This window comes from Canis aureus, chromosome 5 (genome assembly GCF_053574225.1).
Source record: "Canis aureus isolate CA01 chromosome 5, VMU_Caureus_v.1.0, whole genome shotgun sequence".
Classification (NCBI taxonomy): Eukaryota; Metazoa; Chordata; class Mammalia; order Carnivora; family Canidae; genus Canis; species Canis aureus.
The window spans coordinates 56,188,497-56,194,638 of record NC_135615.1 but is presented as its reverse complement, the minus strand read 5'-3'; positions in this window follow the sequence as shown (position 1 = coordinate 56,194,638).

Genomic DNA, 6,142 nt, shown 5'->3' with positions numbered 1-6,142 from the left:
ACTCCCATTCTCCCGAGGCTGACAAATTTAATCCGATTTCTTTCCTAACACCTAGCACTGAGATGTGGTACTTGCCAGGGTCTCACAGGGACCTAGTGGGGGAAGAGCCCTGTGCTACAGTCCAAATGGGGCCACCTCCCAGGGCACAGAGCAGAGGAGGGAAGGATGAAGAGAAGACATGGAGGGGAGAATGAGAAATATTCAGCACAGGTGCAAGGACTAGGTTATTTTAGTAGTTATATTTTTATAGAACATCATATTTAAGTATTGAAGCGTATATTTTAAAACTTTGTCACAGCCATTATATACGGCACAAATAAATCTGCCTGGTAGGTGTAAGCGGCTGGGTGATGGCAACCAGATTTGCAGACCTAAAGAATTAGGGGCAAATTGCCAGTTTCTGGAAATACTCTTTTGAATGATGATCTATTTAATTGTGACATATGTGGGCCGCAGTATTCCCTCAAGCCCAGGTGTAGGTCTAGGCCCTTTAAATGATCTGTCTCTCAATTGTCTTCCTGATTCACATAACCCATTTGCAAATCTCCAGGCCTTTCCAAATTTAATTACTATGTCTAACGTTGCAATCTGAAAGTTAGCCAACCCCAGAGTCACATTGCAAAATATCAACGTTTCCTGAATTCTTATGCAAAAAAAAAAAAAAAAGATTCTACCTATAGAATTAAATTTGTCCTCAGTGTTTTCTATATGGTAATTTTTCAATACTGGCATGTGCCTTACAGTAGGAATTCTTTATTTCTGCTTTCTTATTTAACTCAGAATTCATCTCCTCTATAGGGAATTTTTTGGGCAACTCTATCTTATCAACCACCTAAAAATCTCTCTGGAAACTCTCCTTCTGGTAAGTGCAGTCTTGCTTCTATGAAAAGCTTTTCCTCACGGTAGAATCATAAACAAGAAATGGTCTCAGAGGTTAGCTATGCCAACCCCTTCATTTGACTGATGAGAAACATTCTTCCTGCTTTTTTTCTTTTTTAATGACAGTGCTTAGATTTCAACTAATCTCTTCCTTTCCCGTTTATTCTCCAGTATCATTTATCTTTCGGTTGGAGGCTAAGAGCTGCTGTACCTCTAATAACTTGAGATAAAAAATAACAACAAAAACTATGGAGTTTCTTTCTCCCAGAGAGCCTGGCCTATATTCCACTTCTTAAATCAGATCACTGAAGACACCGGGATTCTTATTCTTGGGGTCTGGGTAGGTTTACAGTAGGAGTGTAGAATTTTGCTGCGAATGGTTGTTTTGATGTCGGGCCTTCTGAGACCTAATGCCAGCACACTTTCCACACCTCAGCACTTCTCTGGGTCCTTGTAGTTGAGTCTACTGAGGTCCTACTCTGTGGCGGGCACATTGACGAGCATCCCCCCATACCCAACACACACCCCTGACCCTCACAAGCCCCAGTGAAGTGGAATTATTATTCCCATTTTAAAGGGGGAAGAAGGGATCCCTGGGTGGCGCAGCGGTTTGGCGCCTGCCTTTGGCCCAGGGCGCGATCCTGGAGACCCGGGATCGAATCCCACGTCAGGCTCCCGGTGCATGGAGCCTGCTTCTCCCTCTGCCTGTGTCTCTGCCTCATTCTCTCTCTCTCTCTCTGTGACTATCAAAAATAAATAAAAATAAAAAAAAAAATAAAAAAAAAAATAAAGGGGGAAGAAACTAACACTCTGAGATCAAGCGTCTGGCCTGAGGAGACTTAGCTAGCTGAGGAAAGAGCCGGGATATGAGCCTGGAGTCAGCCTTTCTGACTCCAAGTTTCCTACATTGTTACTTTCTGTGTATGTCACCGGCTGAGTCCTTTGTTCTCCCTCCTGTCTTTGACACTCTACTAACTCACTCAATCTACATCACCAGAAAGGAGATAAGAGGATGGGGGAGGGAAGATATCACCTGCCCCTCCCATGGCCCACCTCGAGTCAAGTTCCCCCCAGAGGCCTCTGCTTTTTTTTTTTTTTTTTAATAATTGCCAGAAAGAATCAATAGTGTTGTTAGCCACTTCTCTCCTGCTTTCCATCCTCTTGTGAACACTAATTTAATGTAAGGTTTCCTGAACCATTTGTTTCATCGTAACTTCCATGCTGTGTTGTTGGTTTTGTTCCCACTCCTTATCATGCAGGCTCATTTTTCTCCATTCTTGATACAGTCTTTTAGCGATTGTGCCAATCTGAAAATCCTTCCCTATCACTGTTTTCCTTCAGTAGAATACTTCTGTGCAAATTTAGGAATATAGCAAAGGGGACAGAGGAGAATGTATGTTCCCATGAATCAGTTTATAGTAGAACCAAAAAAGAAAAGAAAAAGCCAGTCAACCAAAAGATGATCCATAAAATAAAAATATTAATACATTGGACTTCATCATAATTAAAAACTTCTGTTCTTCAAAAGATGCCACTAAGAAAACAAAAAACAAGTCACAGACTGTGAGAAAATAATTGCAAATCACATATCTAACCAAAGACTTGTATCCAAAATATATAAAGAATTCTCACAACTCAATAATAAGACAAATAATCCAATAAAAAATAAGCAAAAGATTTAAATGGATATTTCACCGAAGAAGATATAGCAATATTCAATAAGCATATGAAAGGTGTTCATGTCATCACTCATCAGAGAAATGCAAATTAAAACAACAATGATTTACCTTTTCATACTCACCAGAGTGGCTAAAATCAATATACAGGCAATAACAAGTGTTGGAGGGGACATGGAGAAATAGAAACCTTCATACATTGCTGATGGGCATGTAAAATGGAAAAGCCCCTTTGGAAAATAGTTTGGTAGGTAGTTTCTTAAAAAGTTAAATGTAACTTCACCATATAATTTAGCAAGCTTACTCTGAAGTATCTATCTAAAAGAAGTAAAAATCAAACATCTACAGAGACTTGTACAAAATGTTCATCACAGTGTTATTCAAAATAGCCAAACATTATGCCAACTGAAGGAAGCCAAATGTACAAAAGAGTACATATTGTATTCCATTTATAAGAAATCTATAAAGACAGAAATTAGATTAGTGTCTGAGCCTGAGGCTAGAGTGGAAATATACTGCAAATGGGCATGAGATAACTTTCTGGGGCAAAAGGAAAGTTCTAAAAATGGCTGCACAACTGCCAATTGGTTAAAAATAACTGAACACTCACGATGGGTAAATTTTATGGTATGTAAGCTAGAGAATTGTCCTTTATTTCAATTTTGCTAAGTTTTTATCTTTAGCTTTATTGACTTTTAAACCCATAAATCCACCTGACTTTCCTGTGCATTTATTCATTCCTGGTTAAATTCTAGAATTTACTAGAATTACTTACTACTTAGGAGAGGGGGTCCAAGCACATTGTGTTGTCCCTTGCTTGGCAACTGAGCAATCTAAACTACAGTTAGACTTCAAAGAATGTGTTGATTTCCTTCAGGGGGTATACCAATTTCGAAAATGTAGTCAAACATCTTCAAAATCTAACACTAAACAAGCAGACATATTTGAAATGCTGATTTGTAAGCCTGAAAGAATGGTTTCATTTTGTTCAGTCACTTAAAAGATTTAGAGACAAGTGGTGAAAAGAGGACACATATTTTGCTTTTATCAGGGTCAACTTTTCTCATGGAAATCTGGATCCTCTGTTACCCACCAGATTAGGTTTCTTCCTGCAAAGAGGGCATTAACCTACTCTGGTTTCATGTTGGTAGAAGGTCAGGAATGTTTGCCACGGGTCCTCACTCCATCTAAACATCATGTGGCCTGCCTGCTTTAATGCTGTGCTATTTTAGTAATGAGAATTATCCTGCTTGGGAAAAGGGCCAAAGTGGCTGAAGAAACCAGACAAGAGGCGGCTAATAGGTACACTCTCCCTGATTTGGCTCTCAGTACCTGGAAAGAAAGTACATTTCCTTGTCAGACTTTTTACACAATTGCTGTTTCCACGTTGATTATAAATGGTCTCTGTGCTGAACACCTGAGGCAGTTTACCTATCATGGGCCAAATGCTTTTTAATACGTTAAAGTAAGAAGCTGTAAGATTCTTTGCTTGGCAAACATTTTCAGCAACAACAAAACAGCCATGAATAATAGAAAAAATTAGGTTGTGATTCACTGAACAACTCCAACTTAAACGCCATGATCTGCATGGATTCTTGGAGGGCTCACAAGCTAGATTCTTCCTCTGTTTATATAGGCCTTTGGTACATTTGAAAAGGGAGATGCATTTGATAATGCATGTCGCTAGCTGCCAAGAGACTCACAATAAAGTATTTACCTTGATAATTTACTAATACATAGAAATTTTATCAACCTAGTACTTGACTGATTGATTGATATTTGGCAGACACTGAGGATTGACTCCTCCTGTAGGGCCAGACTCACATTAACCAAGTTCACTGGGACTGATATACACAAACCAGAATAACAATCCATGAATTTTCCATGAATTGTCACATCATCCAGAAGACTCAAAAACGTGTGTTAGCAGATTGGTACATCCTCCTCTCATCCCCAGCCATGGGAAGCCCAAGTATAATCAGAAGTACAGGGTGTCCAGTGTGTTCATTTTCAATGAGAAATACGACTGTGAGGCTGAAATAATCTTAGGTTTCCCCCACCACACCATCTTGTTCCCCCCTCCCCCAACTCTCCCCCCAACCCCTCTCATCCTCTCTCTCTCTCTCTCTCTCATTACATGGTGAGCCAGTTTATCCAAAGGTGATGATGGAACACAACAATGGTAAGTAATCAACCCTAAGGAGCATCTCTCTACTTGGAAAGACAGATGCCCTCTCACCCACCAGAGGGACAGTTTGCTATGGAAATGGAAATATTTCAGGCTATGGAGCCAAGTGCTGACACCCATCCAAGTCCCCTGTGCTGGACTTGGATGGGTGTCAACAACCTCACCCTGCTCTCCCTCTCGCTTTGTCTTTGTTTCCATGGTGAGCCGATCCAGTTCTGACTGGTGCACTCAGCCAGGTACAGTCGTTTCTACATGGCCTATGGTCGTTCCATCTCCTTAAGGATATGTGGGTTATCTTGACTAAGAAACATGATGTACTGGTTTCTGAGGCTAATTTGTAATCAATATGTTGAACAAGAACAATTCTTAGGATGTACTCATTAAATGACTTTCTCTCTTGTCCCCACTGTCTCTTTTTAAATTCACTCTTCAGGCTAGTTCCTCTCTAGTCCCTGGGGAAAACAAATTCTGGAACAATCCCATGATGTTTCTGTCCACTCTCTGGGAATATGTAACATGTTCTCAGTTCAGTAAGCAAAATACCTAGTTTTATATAATCATGGAAACTCCAAACTCATTTTAAAGTTGAGAACCTGCCCTTCCCCTAACACCCAAGTTAACAATCAGACAGAGAAAGGGGCTTCTTTCTGTGTTCATTTGTCCCACAACAAAGTACTTCGGACTGGGTAGTGTCGACAACAGAATCTATTTCTCACAGTTCTGGAGGCTGCAAATCTGAGATGGAAGTGCTGGCCAGGTCAGCTCCTTGTGAGGACCGTCTTCCTGGCTCGCAGACAATTGCCTTCTCTCTGTTCCTAACGAGGTGCACAGAGACCTCCCTGGTGTCTCTTCTTATAAGGGCACTAATCCTGCTAGATCAGGGCTCTACCCTTATGACTTCATTTAACCATAATTAATTCCTTAAAGGAATTAAATCGGCTGTCTTAAAATCGGCTTAAAATCGGCTACCCTGGGGCTTGGGGCTTCAATATATAAATTGAGGGTGGGGACACAATTGAGTCCATGACACTCACTTTCACCATCTCGCGACTCCTACTTCTTCCCTTCTGGTCCCTAGTTTCTGACCCATGAATCTGGGGAGAGAGGAGATAAAAGGACGCGGGACCATTTGGTACTTGTCTGAAACTGACCGGAGCCTTTAGCGCACTCGCCAGGCCCTGATTCTTTCTCTTAGGCGCAAGGTCTGTCAATTTTTGAAAGTCCTTCTAAATATGGTTGTTACAGTCTCTTCCTGCTTTATGCTTATGGCTCTTTGCTTAAACCCTAAGAATTCAGAGCTGACCTCCACCCTCTTCCTGCTGCAGCCCCCCCTCCACTACAGACAACTCACTTGCACACACGGGTGTCATTCCACACCAGCTGTCTCTTGATTGGGGGC